The sequence below is a fragment of the Piliocolobus tephrosceles genome, chromosome 7 (assembly GCF_002776525.5).
Source record: "Piliocolobus tephrosceles isolate RC106 chromosome 7, ASM277652v3, whole genome shotgun sequence".
Lineage (NCBI taxonomy): Eukaryota > Metazoa > Chordata > Mammalia > Primates > Cercopithecidae > Piliocolobus > Piliocolobus tephrosceles.
The window spans coordinates 60978534-60997339 of NC_045440.1; the positions used below are offsets into that span (position 1 = coordinate 60978534).

General features: G+C 34.7%; 1 protein-coding gene across 2 annotated transcripts in view; it reads right to left on the reverse strand.

The window, feature by feature from the left end:
• Nucleotides 1–1025: 1025 nt before the first annotated feature.
• CA8 (carbonic anhydrase 8) overlaps nt 1026–18806 on the reverse strand; it is a 94702-nt gene continuing 76921 nt past the window's right edge. The window contains exons 10-11 of one of the 2 annotated variants that reach the window (XR_002733666.1): nt 2775–2824; nt 1026–2039 (exon numbers count right to left, since the gene is read on the reverse strand). The gene's annotated coding sequence lies outside the window, so the exon portion shown is untranslated. Of the gene's footprint in view, nt 2040–2774; nt 2825–10163; nt 10267–18806 lie in introns of those variants that run through there. The other variant, XM_023222420.1, reaches the window with a different exon arrangement.

Genomic DNA, 18806 nt, shown 5'->3' on the forward strand with positions numbered 1-18806 from the left:
CATTCCTACAAAAGCATATTATAAACAGTATTCATATTCTGAATCTGAGGTAACTGTAGAATTAAAGGATTTTCCATATAAACAATATTAAGCCTCCAAACAATCTCTCCAATGGACACCATGATCTGAACCAAGTAGTTCATTTCAGTCTTTTACTCAGAAAACATACAGTAAATAAATTCAAATTGCTTCAATACACAGACATAAACACACACACACACACACACACACACACACACACACACACACACCTGTGAAGGGTGAAATCCAAACAACTAGACGTTATCCTGAAATTCATTTAATTACTATTTGTTATTATATTTGTTTATTTTGTGTATTTTAGGGAAAGATGAAAGGAGACTGCAAGAAGCATCAGAAGGCTAGTCCAAGAACAATCCCTGGCTGTTCAGCACCAACCCGATCAGGAGTGGAGAGGCTGATACCTGTACAGTGTTTTGTTTCAGAAATGCCCTATGAATGACTTCTCATTAATGGAAGGCTTCAGATCTAGTCTTTTGATGTTAATTACAAATAAGGCTACACCAGTGCAGCCAATGTTTGGCATGTGAGTGGTAACAGTGCCAGATGTAAAAATTTTTGTCACAGTTTTGTAACCATGCTTCGCCATTTCCTCATTGTCGGACACTAGGAACTGTTATACACAAGGGAAGTCCAGAACCTCGCTCTGCTTTCAGAGGCATTACCTGGTGCTGCCCCCATGTGATCCAGGGCTACCAACAGATCTCAACCCTTACCAAGCCCCGACTTTTCCTCACACTGCCATAGCCTTAGTCCTTTCTCTTGCTGCCCAAGACTAGACGATGAACCTTCTTTGCTTCCATTTCAGGGACATCTGGTGTGATTTTCATTTGTAATTAATGCTTCCATTATTAACATCTCTACTCAACACATCTAAAAACTCTGAACATATACTTATTCCACCTGTCTTCTATTTCTATAACTTAGATATTCTTCATCACAAAATCCCTCCAAACTAGGACTATGTTTTTGAAGTCATTCATTTTACAATTATAACAACAATAATTTATGGTTTGCTTTGTGCCAGGCACTCTACTACTTTACATAAATTATCTCATTCTGTCACATCTAACTGCAACTAAGTATATGTTTACATTTGCTAGTAGCACCTAAAATAAGGATATTGTTGGTCATCTTTAAAGAAATGTCTTAACATACCAAAGAAGTGGAATCAATAGAATAAAATATTTTTAAGTCTTACAAAGTATACAACACTAAAGTAATATAGGATACCATTAAATTTATATTTCTGTTTATGGAAAGTAAAGCTATTCCTGGTACATGGTGGTGACCTTCTTTTTATCCTATTTCTTATACCTTTCTCAAATTCCTATAAACCACAGCTTCGAATAGGTCAAATAAATATAATTTGATTCATACATTCAGTTAAATCCTTTAACTATGTAGTAATACATAAAGTGAATATTATGTTGCTGCATTAACACCAAAAAAAAAATGTTTCCCATGGCAATCCAACCTAACGTTAACTGTGGTATGGGTGCTGAAAAAATAAAATGAGACATAATTTTACTAATCATTCACTTTGCATTTTGAAGCTCTCTGCTGTTCTTATTCAAAACTCTTATTTTATTATCAAGAATTATACTAGTTTTAAAATGAGTTAATTTTCTGTTGGAGACAGGAAATGAAGAACTACTAACACTGGGAGTGTATTTTTCCTTTCTCAATATTAACACATGATATATATTCAGATTAATAACAACTCTGGAAACTAGTGTCATTCTCTCTACACATAAGCAATAAACAGTATGTGCAAATATGAATCCTAGCAGCAGTAACGTAGATATATAATATAGGGTTTCTTTGGAATATACAGCCATTTCTAATATTTCATTTCAGCAAGTGTACAGGCAACCATCACAGACGTCCATCAAAGCTGGATTAGATGAAGACAACGCAGGCTTTGAGGATAAACTGAAGGTGCAGCTCAAAAGTTTCCTTTTCTCATCCAAGGGCACTATAGGACCATTGTCTTCCTCCTTTAGGCAAAAAAAAGAATCAATTATGTTACTGATATTCTTCCACAGCAGACTGAAAGTCTTTTTACAGTACGAGACAGTAAAAATTAAAAATTTCATATGAAAACGTGGAAATTTCAAACATATCTTCATGCTCGTTTGTTATCTCTGTGATTTTTCCACAAAATTTACCATAATTTTATTTCTATGGCAGACCTATTAATGCAGAATTTCACGGAAACAAATACTTTCATCCAAAATAAATAATGCTTGAACTATTTTACAAACAAAAAATTTGTATATCATGTCAAATAATAGATAAAAATAAGGCTTTAAATTCTTGTCATTCATTTCGCATATAATAATCACAGATGGATGGTAACTCAAGAGCACACAGACCCCTTCATTCCTAATTCCCAAGTGACTTACAATTCTATTAAATAAATAAGAAATGCAGAATATATATATATATATGACAATAGTACTTGTTTGAGATAACAAATAACATGCTTCTCATATAGGAAAACAACATCAGCTAAGACTTTAGTTCAATGATACTGAACTTTTTGATGTTGAACTAGCATTGCCATCAATGGCAGTGGGAAACTTGCAGTCTTATTAGTTGCCTAAGGTAGGTAATAAATCTCTATTAAAATTTAGAATGCATATACTTTTGGACTTGGAATTCTAGGAACTTATAATAGACATATAATTATCCAGTCATGATACAAAGATTCTATGTGTAAGGATACTCACTGCAAAAAGAAACTGGAAACAATCTAAATGACCTCCCTCTGGGCAATGTCCTTTGGAAAAAAAGAACAAAATAATACAACAAAATAAATAGCCTCCTGTCCTTAATAAAATATATTACTATGTAATATTTCAGGATTATGCATATATAGTATATACGTATCTATGGACACACCGGCACACACACAACATATATATATATATACACACACATTTTTACATATGCATACATATATAGATACATATAAATATATAGAATGTCTGGAACAATTTATTAGAAAATATTCATAATGCTGGGTTATGTATTTCCAAACCATCTATTTCTACTCCCACTCTACCAGGACCAAACTACATTTCAAATATGATAGTCACAATAAAATCATTTTAAAGTTTTTAATCTTTTTAAATTGACAGATAAAATTGTAGATATTTATCACATCAACAAAATGTTTTAAAATACATACACATTGTGAAATGGCTAAATTAAGCTAATTAGCATGTATATTATCTCACATAGTTAAAAATCTACTCTTCTAGCACTTTTCAAGAAAGTGACATGAAACTAATTATCAAACAGTAAAATCACAGCAATTCAGAGTCAATGGGGCCTAAAGGTCACAATGTATGAGTTTTCTACAAAAGGAAATAACCTGGGGTCCAGTGTTTCCCAAACTGTGTTCCATAAAAAACTACAATGAATCCATGTTAAAAAATATTGTATCAACTCTGTTAAAATATGGTTCTTTAATTCAAAGCCATCTCAGAGGTTCTAATATGCTGATGTGAATTGCAAATCTCCAAAAGGAGGATATTAGTACATCCAGGATTCTCCAGATATGCATGAACAGTCACCTTGATTTAACACACATTTTGGAGGACCAGTGCACTGCAGAACTCATGTGGGAGAGGCTGGTCTAGAAGCATGCATCCTAAGTTTATGAAATTTCATTATAAAGAATATATCCAGCCTTCTAAATATTAAGCTACCATGGCCCAAAACATGAATAAAAGATGGGTAGGTAAATACACAGTCATTCTAATCATACGAGGTCAGGTCTCAAGCCAAAGCAGAATTTAACATTTCATATACATCCACAGTGCAACAGATGCACATATATGTTGGTGTCCTATTCATTTTTGAAGCTCTCAGAGCATGATTCAGAGGGTTCTTGGTAAATACTGAATGAATTCTAATTTACCTACATGTAGAATCTGCTGGTGAATTTGCACACTCACTCAGCTGAAATCTCCCTCACAGGGGAAACTCAATACCCTATGCTGTTGAGCTTTTCTTACTTACATATTTTTCAAAGAAATGACACCTCCCTATGCCAAGGCTCTCTGAAGATGGTCTTTATATTAGCTTTACCTTCCTCAAAAACGTACACTTGATCTTGTTTGCTGCAAATACCAGATTAACTGAAAAACTGTTTCAATCAATCACAATCTGGGGTATGGATGTGGAATGAAGGACAACCAAATCCAAATCCCAGCTCTTCTATCCAATTGCTGTAAGATTTTAAGCAATTTACTTGCCCCTTCTGAGACTCACGATAATATCTACTTCTTAGGGAATGTTTGAGACTGTAATGACAGCAGATATCATGTGCTGAGCATAGTACTATGAGTAATAATTTTGGTTGATTTTAAAACCATCTCACTAGCTAAAAATTAAACTACAATAATGTACCCCAACATAAATGTGAAGTATGGCCCGTCATTTTTATGCCATGTGTTGGAGATTTACTTTTCAGTGTTTTAGAGAAAGTTTTCACAGGATAAAGTAATGCTTGGTCTCATCTGTTCTGTACTCCCAAGCTCCAGCCGAACACCTGACCCAAACCACTCAGAAAATGTTTGCGTATATGCATAAAAAGTGCAACAAAATAACAGTAGCAATTGCTAATCTTATTTGTATCAAAATTATGCATGTAAAGACTTAAAGTTTTTAAATGTTTGTTATGAAGCTATCAGTCACTTCTCCTATGTGTCACCAATTTCCTTCTCCTTAACTCTTTCAGTTGATTAACACTAGAGAGCTAAATGGCATGATTGTATTGCTACCTTTCAATTTTCTGTTTCAGTATTATATATAAATTTTTCCTACGGAGAATGAAGATTTGACCCTCTTTCCTCCTGTCAACATCATGCACACACACGCACACCCCACCCCATTTATTTCCCATCTTCCCATCACCCCATCCTCCAACTATGGCTATATAGAAAAACTTCTATTGTTGTAATGATGTTAAAGTTTTCAGAGGTGAACTACATGTGTTAATTTTTCTTTTCTGCACAACATTTTGTTTTCTCTGGAGTGAAAAGTACCTTGGGTTTTTCCACCTATGTATTCTATGTACTCATAACTAATTCAATGCACAAATACCTATCCATTACCTATCTCTCCTCTCAAGAAGTGAAGATATATCATGCATTGCATCAACTTCACCATTCCTGAAGAAAGCTCATCTAGAACCTTCTCACCTGCTCACATCTGGGCTGACTGCCTGGTTTGCCTATGATCTCATTCCACTGCCATTCTGGGCATTTATTCACCCCCTTGGTTTTTCTCTTTGCTGGCTTTCCTATTTCCTGGATCCCACATCTTTTTTCCTTGGCTTACTCCATTTCGGTGTGGCATTATCAAGGAGCTTCTGGGAAATAAATTTGTGATGGCTTTGATATCTAAAAATGACTACTGTAACCACACACTGGGTTAAAAGTTTGACTAGGTAAGGAATTTGGTGGATTGTAATTTTCTCTCAGAATTCTGAAGGTCATGCTCATTGCCTTAGCTTCCAGCGTTGCTTTTGGGAAGTCTGGTATTCAAATTCCAGATTCCTTGATTTTGACATGTTTGTTGCTTTGGTTTTTGTCATTCTGGAATTTCTCCCTCCATGTTCTGAACTTTCACAATGATGGTGTCTTGGTGTGAGTGTGTTTTGATCTACTGTGCTGGGAATTCAGTGGATTCTTTCAATTTGTAACTTTATGCTCACGAGTTCTGGGGAAATGCTTTGGATAATTTTGTTGCCTGATCCCTCTCCTTCACTTTCTCTGTTCTCTCTCTAGCTTATTATGTGGATGATGGACCTCTTAGACTGGTCCTCTCATTTGCTTACATAACTGTATTTTTCATCTTTTTGCCTTTTGCTCTAATTTCTGAGAATTTTCAATTCTGCCTTCTGATTCTTCTGTAGAAGTTCTCATTTCTGTTTTCGTGTTTTCAAGTTCAGTTTCCAAAAGTTCTATTTTCTAAATATTCCTTTTCTTCATGGTATCCTGTTGTTGTTGTTGTGTGTGGTTTTTTTTTTTTTTTTTTTTTTTTTTTTTTTTTTTTTTTTTTTTTTTTGTTTTTTTTTTTTTTTTTTTTTTTTTTTTTTTTTTTTTTTTTTTTGTGGATGCAATTTCTTTCCTTACCTCTCCAAATATATGAGTGACAATTTCTTGACAGTTTTTCTCTTCTTACAAAGTATTTATGTCTTTTAACTCACTTTATTGTCTGATTTGGGTTCTTTCATTTATAGTTCTTCTTCAAGTATCTATAACTGTTCATATCTGGGACTGGCAAACAACCACTAAAACAAAACCAGAGTGGAGGCTCAGGGCACAGTGGAGGCCTCTTTATTACACAATCACCACCGGATGAGCCTGTTGGTCCACTTCTGCAGAGAAGTCACCCGGGCTGGTCAGACCCTCCCCAGAAGATACTTCCAGCTTCATCTGGAGATGAATGGGAGGATGACATGAGGCCTGAGGATGTTATTTACTCACTCAATTGTGTCTGTGTCCCCTGGTATAGAGTCTCTCTCTTCATCATCTCCCGAAGACAAGTATCTCTGGTCTGCCAAGGCTTTGGAGGGGACTGAGAGATGTAAGTGCCTCTTAAATAGCTTTCAACCGATACAGATGACTTTAGCCTCCTTTTACTCCAGCTTCCAGATGATATCTGTTGCCACCAATTCCTGGGAATTTGAGAGATTGTATCAAGCTAACGGGTTTGTTCCTCACATCTGCTAAATCTGTTACAAGACTATCTGCTTCCAGCTTCCAAAGTATTGTGGCTGTTGTCTCCTCTCTTGTTTTCTGTATCCTTGTGAGTCAATGCACTTAAAAAAAAAATATCTTTCCTGTTATTTTAATGCAGTCTGTGGTGGAAACAAAATTAATTGCCTATCTTCAATTGATGGTCGTTATTTGAAACAGAAGTTCATTTTTATGCCTTTGCGTACTTTCTAAAGTTCCTACAATAACCACATTACTTAGTAATCAGAATACAAATTTATTTGATAAAACAACCTAAAGAAGTAATACTTTGTATATATAAAGGTAAAGCTGGCCTTCTCCCTTTGAGATTTTCTCCAAATATTGATTTATCTATGTCTAAATAACAAGGAAGCTTACTCATAAAGAGAAGTTTTCTATTATACTATGATCATTGTTCATAATGATGACCTCAAAGTATGCCTACATCCTAAGGAGTCTTCTAAACCATCAGCTATTTCAATAAAATTATAGCAGATGCCATCTTTCACATGACTTTTTCTTAATCTTGAATTATCTTTTATGAAGAGGCCCAAGGGAATGAGTGCAAAGCAAATCACTACTGGAGAATTTCCTGAAACGCTACCAAAAATAAAAAAAATCACGTGTACACACACACCGTACTCCTCAGAGGCTGCTGCAGGTCACAGTACTAATGTAAGTTCCAGTAATTTTGGCTCAGCTCATTGATAACTAACTAAAGTATCCGTCTTTAAGTACAGTTTTCAGTGTAAAATCTCCAAAATAGAGTCGTTTAAGAAATAGCAATATGCTAGAAATAAGAACTTTCCTCTTCAGAAGGGGCTCTTTCTCCTGTACACTAGAGGAACACTTCGTCAGGCAGTTTGCATATGCTGCTCTGACCTGGAGTTAGCTGTGTGTCTGATTCACCCCTGACACTAGGCTGTGAGCTATTTCAGGGGAAAGCTGATCTCTGGTTATTTTCACTCAGCCTCTAGAATACTGCCATACACCAAACAGAAGGTTAAAAATAAATGCCCTTCCATTACAAGCAAGGGCGTATAGACACCTTCTTTTTCAACATTCTCACTCAAGACAGCATCAGGTCATGAGAAGGAAATAGAGAAAGGAGAAACAGGAAGAGGTCAGGAGTGTCAAACACTTTTGAAGATTCAAAAGAGAGAGGGAAACATGCCACTGGATTTGGAAATAGAAATCCAAGCACATCAGACATTTTTAAAACAGTGCCAGATATCACTGTTAACTATTTAACGTTATTCTGGAGTACTAGATAATGAAATGAAATAAAATCAGAAAGAAGGAGATAAAACTTTCATCGTCATTGGGTGTTATCAGTCTCTCTCTGGAAAATTCAAAATAGTCAGCAGAAATCTTACTGAAAACTATATAAAGGTTAATAAGCAAGCCAGGGACAAATCTAATCCAATGTTTTCTCAATAAAAAAATTAACTAATGGAAAAATCTATCGTTAGTCAAAATCTATAATGATAATAGTAATTGCTCATATTTAATGCTAATCCTCTACAAAGCACTGTGATGTGCATTTTACCATAGCTCATGAAATCCTCACAACATCCCTGGGAAGTTATAACTCTTAGTATATCCACTTCATAGATGAGGAAACTAGGGCTGAAAGAGAATCAATAGTTTGCCTAAGTTGTGGAACAGCAAATAGAGGTGTTGTGTTCCCCATCAAGGCATACTCCAGCTGACTCCAGAGCCCAAATATGCAAGTTGGTATAAATATTGTGAGAACAGAGAATTATAAAATGTATGACAGACATAAAAAACTTTAATAAGCATAGAGCCATGCATTTTTCCTTGATATAAAGATTCAATATTGTAAGGTATTAATTCTCCTTAATCACTCTATACATATAATGCAAATTACAAATCCTAATAGGATTCCTTTTTCTCTTTTATTTTTGTCTTTTGTTTTCTTTTTCTCAACCTCTCTTTCTTTTGCTCTGTATTTCTATCCTTCTGATAAAATGATTTTATGGTTTATCTGAAAAAATTAAACATGTAAAAATAGCCAGAAAAATCCTGCAGAAGATACTAGTAAAGAGAGTCTTGTCTGGCCAAACACTGAAATATATACCAATGCCACATACATTGTGGTCAATGCACATGAATAGACAGATAAATGGAACAGAATAGGGAAATCAAGAATAGAACCAAGTATTTACAGGACATGATATAATGTAAGGAGCCATTTTTAATGAGATTGGCAAGGATGAAAAATTTAAAATATTCAACACTGATGAAGGTGAAAAGTATAGTCTGACACATAGTTACTGGGAACATAAACATAGAACTCTTGGGAAAAGCAATCTGCATATGTATTACAATAAAACTCTTTGACCCCGTTATATCATTTCTAAGAATTTTTTTAAAGGAAATAGGTAAGTTAACCACAGCATTATTGATTACAACTCATCAAATTTTGGCATATACTTAAAAGCAATGTATGTAAAACCATTAAAAAATAACTTCAATGACATGAAAAGATATATCATCAAGCTGATTGAAAAATAGCATGCACAGTATAATCTCATAAGGAATATTTCATATCTACATAACCTATGAGATACATATATAAAGAGAGGTCAATGGACACTCATAATGATAAAGGTAACATTTTTGAATCCTTACACTGTGGACAAAAAAAAAAAAAAAAAATGTTAAGCACTTTAATTGCATTATCTCATTGTTATCTTCACAACCAGCCTATGAGGTAAATAGCCTTCTTTTAAGTGATGAAACAAGAGACACTCATCAATTAAGGTTTTTAAGGTCACACAACTAATTACTGGTGGAATCACAGTGGAACTCGAGCCATCCCCACTGTGCTCCACGGCCTCCATATCCATTATAACCCGCAATGCTGGGGATGCTATCACTAAGAGGAGAGTTTGAGAGACGTTTGCTGCTGCTCATTTTATTCTGTACTGTTTGAATATTCTACTATGAACATGTGCTATATGCAGAGACAAGGAAACAAAAAGCAAACAGAAATCAAAGGTGACCTTTGCCACAGCAATTTCAATAGGTAGAAGGAGATGTAAACTGAAGAATAAAAAGATGAGAAAGAGATGTAGGGTATATTGAATGACTGGTTAAAAAAAAATGGCAAAAATGCCTTCTATAAAATACCCAATCAACAGTGCAAGCACAAATTAGCATAACCTTTGTAGAGGGTACTTCAGCAATATGTTATGAAAAAATGAAAACAGATGTGTTCTTTCTTCCCAGGAATGTAATTCCTAGGAATTTATCTACAAGAGATTAAAAAGCAAAGACAAACACAGTGCATAATGTTCTGCACTTTGCTGTTGTGAAATGTGGCATAGTGAAAAGAGCTCACCGTCGGGAGTGGGGCCCACTTGGGTCTGAATTCTCTCTGCACTTTACTGGCTGTGACCTTCAGCAAGTTACTCAACACCTCTCAGCCTCAGTTTCTTTATCTCTAAAATGAAAATAAAAATACGGGCCTCACAGGATTGTTGTGAGGATTAAATGAGACAAAATACAGTATCATGTCTGAAACATAAAAACGCATTTGTTCTTTTTGTTTTCATCACTCACTAATATGTGTAACTTAGAATGAATAAATAAGCTTTGATCAAAACTCAAGGATAAATCATAGAAGTCGGTAATATTTTAAAACACTAAACTTAGCTTTTAAAGTTATTCAGAAGTAAACCTGTGTTAGGATACTTTGACACTTTCTCAATCTCAATTAGCACTAAACTAATTAGCAAAACTGTTTTACACACTACAGTGAGTCACATTTTTCTTCCCTCTTCTCTAATCCCTGGTGAGTTGTAAGGGTGATTGACTATCTAATTACTTCTTAATTGAATGCACATATTATACATTTTTCACTAGTTCAAGCTTAATGTTTTTAGTCCAGAAATCAAAGTCAATGAAATTAAGTTGAATTGGGATTTGGGCAACTATTATAATGAGAGAAGGTTTGTATTATATCTAATTATAAGTAAATGTGTGTTTTAGCCTTATTTCCTATGGAAATATTTCAGGTACAGGAATGTTCCATACACAACTAATTTAGATGATTAATAACACTGTTATTCTTATTTGTCATCCTTTATTACAGTGATTTTATTGCTAAGATCCACTAAATATAATTATTGTTTAAAGAAAAGATGCCATTAGAGAACCATTGGTTGTACCCATACTAAAACCCAATGAACATTCATATCTGCAAAAAACTGCCTAAGTTTCTCTGCAACATAAAGGTTATAGGAATTTTCACAGGCTGCTAACAGAAGGAAAACAAAAATCTTGGAATGCTTCAAATAAATTCAGTTATATTCATGAAAAAATGTTTATTTACAAAAAACTAAAAATATTACCAACAAAATAGTATTCCAACTCAGTTAACACTTTACAGGTAGAATATCTCATAAAAGATTTTTTTTCCCTTTGGGCATTAGGCAGGAGTAAATGCTGAAGGAGATATTATCAGACAACAAAGGTTTATTGCTTCAGTTTTCTTTTTTTTTTCTAGGTATGCGGAGCAACCATCTGGAATAATTTAGTTGAAGACCTCTTCAGGCAAAAACTAGATTAAGGAACTTCTTGAGATACAATTCCACTCCATGCTCCTAAGATGTCTCTGAAAATACATTCTCTGGACAAGCCCTAAAGACATTTATGAGTTCCTAATAAAACTCATAAAAGAATGACCATTAAGAATTCAGAGCAATAAAAGCAGTAAGAACTCAGAGATTCTGAAGGGTAAAAAGCAGCACTGAAATGGAGAACAGACCCATCTGAAACCAATGTGGTTTTATAGTTTTAACAATTCATTTATTACCTGGTGTTACCTGGTGGCAAACTTCTTGATTGGAGAAATCTCCACATTATCCAACACATATTTCAGATTCTGGGCATTATCTAGACTATTTTAGATAATCTGGGCATTATCTAGTACTGGGCATTATCTAGATTATTTTAGCTTTGTATGTAATGAAAACAAATTTTAACTGCAATGTTTAAGTAAAACTGAAGTAGCCCAAAGGAAGAGGCCAATCTATATGTACCAACATAAAAATATCTCAAAGACCTTTAGTTAAAATGAAAATTTTTGTTTCTAGTATATTCTTGTTAAAAATATTTTTAAATAGCATGTTTCTCACCCTTCTGAGGGTTGTCAGTGTTTATCTTTCTCTTACATGGTTTCTTCTCTAACCAGAACTCCCATGTTGAAATCTTAACTACTAAGGTGATGGGGTGAGCCTGAGAGAGGTGATTATGTCAATCATGTGGGCAGAGCCTTCATGACTGGGATTACTGCCCTTATAAAAGAGACCCAGGAAACCAGTGGGCCTCTTCTACCATGTGAGGACACAGTGAGAAGGCAGCATTCTACAAAACAAGAAAAGGGCCCTCACCAGATACCAAACCTGCTGGGGCCTCGATCTTGGACTTCCTAGCCTCTAGAACTGTGAGAAATAAACGTCTGTTGCTTAGGTGCTAGTTTATGGTATTTTGCTACGGAAGCCCAAATGGAAAACATGTAACCCTTTTCCTTCTTTGGGAGATGGCTTCTACCCCCAATAAGAGTGCCTGGGTAAATTACTCCACACTACCATAAGCCTTTCCTCACCCTTATGTAATTTCATTTCCATGCTGAGATTTTAGATTCTCTAGTTTTTGCTGTATGTAAGCAATTTGCCATAATAAGCATCAGAACCATAACCTATGTATAAATGAGATAAAAATATTAACAAGAAAGTACATCAGGAGATGTCAGTAATTTTATCATGTTTCTGTGTTTCCTCGATAATTGGTAACACCTAGCTACATATCAGTAGATCTAATGTAGATCAGTTTTCCAGGGCCCATTTTTAAAATACTTCATACTAACTAGCTCAGATATTTAAATCAAATGCCAATAATACCACCTTATTTTGTGGATGACAATAACAGACCACCACACTCCTCCCCATCAATTTCATCACTCCCACTGTGCCCAGATGTGGATTCAGAATCCTTCTCAACACTCTCCAGACAGCTGGTACCAATCAACCAGAGCTGGCATGCAAGTTTGAGTGCTATATGTCATCTTGTCTTTTATTTTATTACTATTTTATATTTTTTATTTTATCTTGTACTTAATCTTGTATTTATTATCTTGTATTTAACCGTGCCATAACGGTCCTATTTAGAAGAGAGGGGAGATGCTCTTGCAACAGTCAAGAGGAGATGATGCTAACTTTATGGGTTGTGATGACAAACGTGGAAACACATATATGGCTTTGAGAGCTATCAGAAAGCAAATCTGCAGAACTTGATGATAAATTGGAAATATGGGGTAAGGTAAAGAAGAGAGGTGTCCTGCACGACTTAGGTTTCAAAGAAAACTGGAAGAGAGGCAGGTCTGTGAAGGGAAACCAGAAATTCAATATTGTATATGTTGAGTTTGAGATGTCTTTGACACATCCAAAAGAAAAGTTCTACAGACAGTTGGGCATTCAATTCTGGAAGTTAATTAAGAGACCTAGTCTAGGAATGTCAATGAGTCACGTGCAGTTAGTGGTGACAAGCTGTGAGTATGGATGAGTTCACCTACAAAGACAGTCCCAAGGACTGAACCATGAGGACTCCAACATTAAGTAGCCTCCTAAAAGAACATTTGTGCAGCATGCAGAGGATGAAAGGTGGTGCAGATAGAGAGAAAACTGGGTATATGGACACCAAAATAAGAGTGTGGCAAGAAGGCAGGCAGTTTCAGAAGCTGCTAAGAGATCCAGTAAAATGAGGTCTAAAAATGCCCCTTAAAAGTTACTGCCCTTAAAAAATTTATCATTTTTTGGTGAGGAAAAAATGAACATTCCTTTTGTCATGTCATTATATAACAATAAAATATCTAAAATATGTAAAAGACAACATACAGTCACACTTTCATAATTTCCAAATAATTCCAAGCTCAATATGAAGTTCACTTTTATTTAATTGACAAATATTTATTTGTAAGGTACTAGATGAGGTTCTAGATTGGTCAACTAAGTTTACTTCATTATTTCCTAACCTAGAAGTTTTAAATTTCATGTTGTACTTTAATGCAAGTATAATCATCTCCTTGAAAGCTGAAAGCTGTTCAGAATCAGAATTGATCAACATAACAAAATAAATATCTGAATTTTAAGGGCATTATTTTTAAACGACTGTTTCCATCAGTTTCATTGGTTGTATTTCTTTTTTTTTATTTTTTTTATTTTTTTGAGACAGAGTCTCGCTCTGTTACCCAGGTTGGAGTGCAGTGGCACGATCTTGGATCACTGCAAGCTCCACCTCCCGGGTTCATGCTATTCTCCTGCCTCAGCCTCCCAAGTAGCTGGGACTAAAGGCGCCCACCACCATGTCCAGCTAATTTTTATTTTTATTTTTATTTTTATTTTTAGGAGAGACAGTGTTTCACCGTGTTAGCCAGGATGGCCTCGACCTCCTGACCTCATGATCCACCTGCTGTGGCCTCCCAAAGTGCTGGGATTACAGACATGAGCCACCGTACCTGGCCAGGACTCCGTTTTTTTGTTGACAAAATTTTCAAAAAGCAATGTCCATCTTGAAGAATTGTTCTGAGGTGAAATGAGACATGCATGAAACACCTTTCATAGTGCTTGGCACAGACCACTACAATTTATTACAAACAAATTATTATTACTACAGGAGGGTTTCCATGAAGGGTTTGTTAGCCTTTAACTTAAGTATAAAATTTAAAAAATATTTTAAAATGTACTCTTACTTCATGCTGTGTCTAACATAGCTTAATAGGATCTCAGGACACATCCAGGATTCAACCTGCCATCCCTAAAGGGCATGTGGAGGAGAGGCTGGGGCATCTATGGGCTCTGGCCCCCACCTGTAGACTCGACCATACTCCCTATTTCAGGTCCTCCCAGATCACAACGAATGCTTTGGATCATTCCAAAGCACTTACCCAAAACATACTCTGCAGTCTCGTATTGTTCTCTGGTTAAATAAATTTGTGAAATGCTGTATACTATACTATACCCTCTTGGAGATTTACATACGTCCCTGGCATATTAAAGGTTCTCAGAAGTCTTGCATGAAGAAAACCTGCTTAATGCAGTATGTTACAAACTTGTTTGATGCTACTACATAGACATTTATAGTCTGGTGGAGTAAGTGAAACAAACACTGCTAAGTGCATTAGAAAACAAAAAACAATAATTAAAAACTAAGCTAACATGGTACTAAATTTAGAAAGCAAAGAAAGATTAGTAAAGCCAGTTTACTTGGGAAAAAGACTTCATGGAAGTAAAACCTGGTCCTTCAAATATCAACAGCATTTAAATAGAGAACAGAGAGGAGAATATTCTAGACTTTAGGTTGGTAGATTTCTAGGAGTGACCCAAAAAATGCAGACAGCTAAAACAAATTGTCAAGGTGCTAAGATTAGAGATACAAAAAAGAAAAATGAGATACTTACAACCAGAAAGCTGAAGGTCAGGTAAAATTGTACTGAAAGAAAAAGGATAACTTCCCTGATTGTCACTACTCTTACACAGTCTAATATGAACTCCTTGTATCTACCTATTAACAATCTAGTTTTTAATAGAGGCTCAATTCCTTTACCCCTTATTTTAATCTGGCTGAGGTAGATTTTTAGGCAATGTTCTCAGTTTTTGCAATTGAAAAAATGGTAATCTCAGTATAAATCCTATTTTGATTCTATTTTCCCTCTATTTTTAAGATTTTTAATCATAATGAAATGCTGACATAAAAGTTTTATTTGATACTATTGTTTCTATAATACCCTCTTTTAAGAGGTACAGAAAATACAAAATCAAATTTATTCAATGCTTTTTTATAAAAGTATCTCCTTATACTCCTGATTAAAGTATAGGTGATTTCCAATGATTTCTGCACTTGTTTTTTTAGTATTTTTAGTAATTTCTTCAGATGAATTTTTAAGCTTTATGTTTCCAGTTGGAGACTTACTAACAAAACCTCATTCATAAAGAAGCATTCATTTCGTTTTCCTCCTCATTTACCTGCTTCCTGTTCCCTCTGGTTTCTCTTTTCCATGACAAATTTAATAGAGACATAGGAAAACATATTCATCATAAACCAGGGAACTATAATATCCAGTGCTCGAATGGCCCTTGTGAGGTCTGTTGGAACATTTCCCCAAGCCCCGTCCAGGCAGGGTACCACCTAAACCACTGAGGAACCTCAAGTATTTAATGCCTTAGTCTTCCTTGAAAACCCACTCCAAGATTTAGACCATCTACTTACAGGAAAGGTCTTTCTTGTAGCCTCTAGAAATAAATTCTTTCCTTAGCTAATTCAAAGCCATTTGCTGATACATAAAAACAATTTTTTTTATGTCCGCTTCTACCTTTTGAGCATCCATGAGGTAAAAGGCATGAAAGAACATGTTTAGATGACAAAATGGTCACAGTGATTTCCTTGTGGAAAAATATATTCTTTAGGTTTAAAATCATGAAATCTACTATATTGAGGGTGTCAGAACATATTAACATTCAACATACAAGTTGGCCCATGAATGCAAAACATTCTTCCTCCCAAACACAATTTTGTTTTAATTCATAGTGGGAGGGAAAAAAATCATTCTGAAATTTTTATCCATGATAAATTATTAACATTTCTAAAACATAAAAAGGAAGAGACATATTTTAAAGCAGGAATTATTCTCTTTGTTTAGTAATCTTGAAGGCAGCTCTTACAGCTCTTGAATTTTTCATTGGTGGGTTAATAATTTCTATATCACATAATCAAAATATAATAGGTATTTTGAACATCCTTGGTGTTTTGGCATTTTACTGAAATCATTTTGAGATCAGGTAGGAAATCCATTCCAGTTGCAGGAAATTCTATGAGATATAATAAATAGAAAACAGCTATATCTACAGAGCCTTCAATTCTCATCCTAATGCTGTGTACCATGTTAAATTATCAGAGTGAGGAGAGTCCAAGTTCCACTGACTGAAAATATGGCTTTGAGCTTTCCATTTAATCTCGAAGGATGATAGCTTTCACCTACTTGGTCATTCAAAGTGAACATTCTCACTTTCCCCATACAGGCACACCCTTCTCTATAACACCTTATCCTTTTCTAACCTTTAACTCTTTTAGGTTATCAAAGAAGACTGATATGAAATTGATGCTTGCTATAGCTTTACTAAAGCTAAGAAGACAATATTATTAACTGCAAAAGTACAAGTAGGGAAGAGTTCAATAGTCAAGGATAACTTCAAAGATCCCAAAAGAAAAATAAGGGCAAGTTTGACAATGGGACTATTTGGAGATGCTTGCTGAATAACCCCATTTTTCTGGCTTTGTTTCTTTTTTAACCTATTTAAGGCATTCTTATTTTTTCGCCTTTAAGGCGGGGAAAAAAGAGAAACTATTTAAAGAGCCGTGTGGCACTGCTTTTCACAGAAAATAATTATAATTCATTATAGTTACTATAAACATGTATACAGCTTAACAATATTTAGGTCACAAGCGAGGCAGTCTTTGAGCAGTCAGAATAGTCTTTTAAAAATGGGCGAACACTTAATGAAATAAAAAGGCAAATAATCAAATAATCATTTTGTTGGAAGATTAGTACCAATGTCATGATAGCAAAAGTAACAAGTAAACTGGACCTTAAACTTGTTATATCATTTGTTCATTGTTATTAAAATACATTTAGTTCTCCTGCATCATATAGAAAATTCAATGGGTAAAGGATCATTTAATATCAATAGGCCCCCATAAATCTGAACTAGCAGTGCTGAACCAAAGATTTTCCAGCACCTGGATAAATTACATACTAATTCTTTAAACAAGTATAATACAAAATCATAGTTCATACTTCTTAAATGGTAATATAAAAAGTCACAGATTACTCATGGGAATAATAAAGCTTGGTTATCAAAGTCTTCCAGGTGCCCAGACATGCCATTTTTTTAAGAAATCTGTCATTTTAAGTCTAAAAACTAAAGTTATTTCAGTAAAACATAGCTAAAATAAATCTGAATTATTTTAAACATTTTTTAGAGAACAACTACCAGAGAAATGTCTTTTCCTTTTCAGTTCCAAGAGCTTAAATGAAACATTCATGCATTAAATTCAAAGTGTGACTGTCAAATCATTTCACTTTAATAAAAATTTGAATTACCTGCCTTAGGGCATTATTAAATATCAAATAAAAAGTACACACACATAAGTCTGATTCCCAATATAATTTTTATATAGAACTCTGACTAGATTTGTATTACACATTTCAAGATAAAAGGATAAAAAATGTATTCATAAAAAAATGAAATCAGAATTAGAGTCACCTTAGAATTCCTGTACCATTCTTAGGAATTTGGGAGCAAATTATGCCCTTTAAGTAATCTCAGCCACCAAGATAAGAATACAAATCCACCTTCCTATTAGAAATAGTACCTAAATTGTAATTAACTCAAAACTTTGAAAAACTACACATTATTCATCTATCATATAAAGAATACGATGTGAAATATACAAAATCTCATAAACAACATTTTTCTCTGTGTGTGTGTGTGTGTGTGTGTGTGTGTGTAAAAGACAGACAGAAAATAATAATAGTCATTTAGATATTTAGAGAATGGCAACTCTGGTCTAGGACCAGATACAAACCAAACATTCAAGGGAATAATCTCCCCTCATTAAAAGTATCATTTACAGTTATTCACATTCACAGGGAGTATAGTAACTAAACCTAGACTGGATAAATGCACACATTCACGCTTTGCAACCCTCATCCCACCCCCGCTGCCTCTTGGCCTCTCCTATGAAGACATCCTTCCCTTTTCCTCTGTTCCTATCCTATCTTCCCTGCTGTTCTCCTGCTCCTAGCTACTGCCCCATTCGTCATTAAATGATAAGAGCAAGTCATGGGTACACAGCAGCTCTAAACTTCCACCTCCTTCTTCCTTCCTTCCCATTGCAGCACAGATAAACTTCCACCTCCTTCTT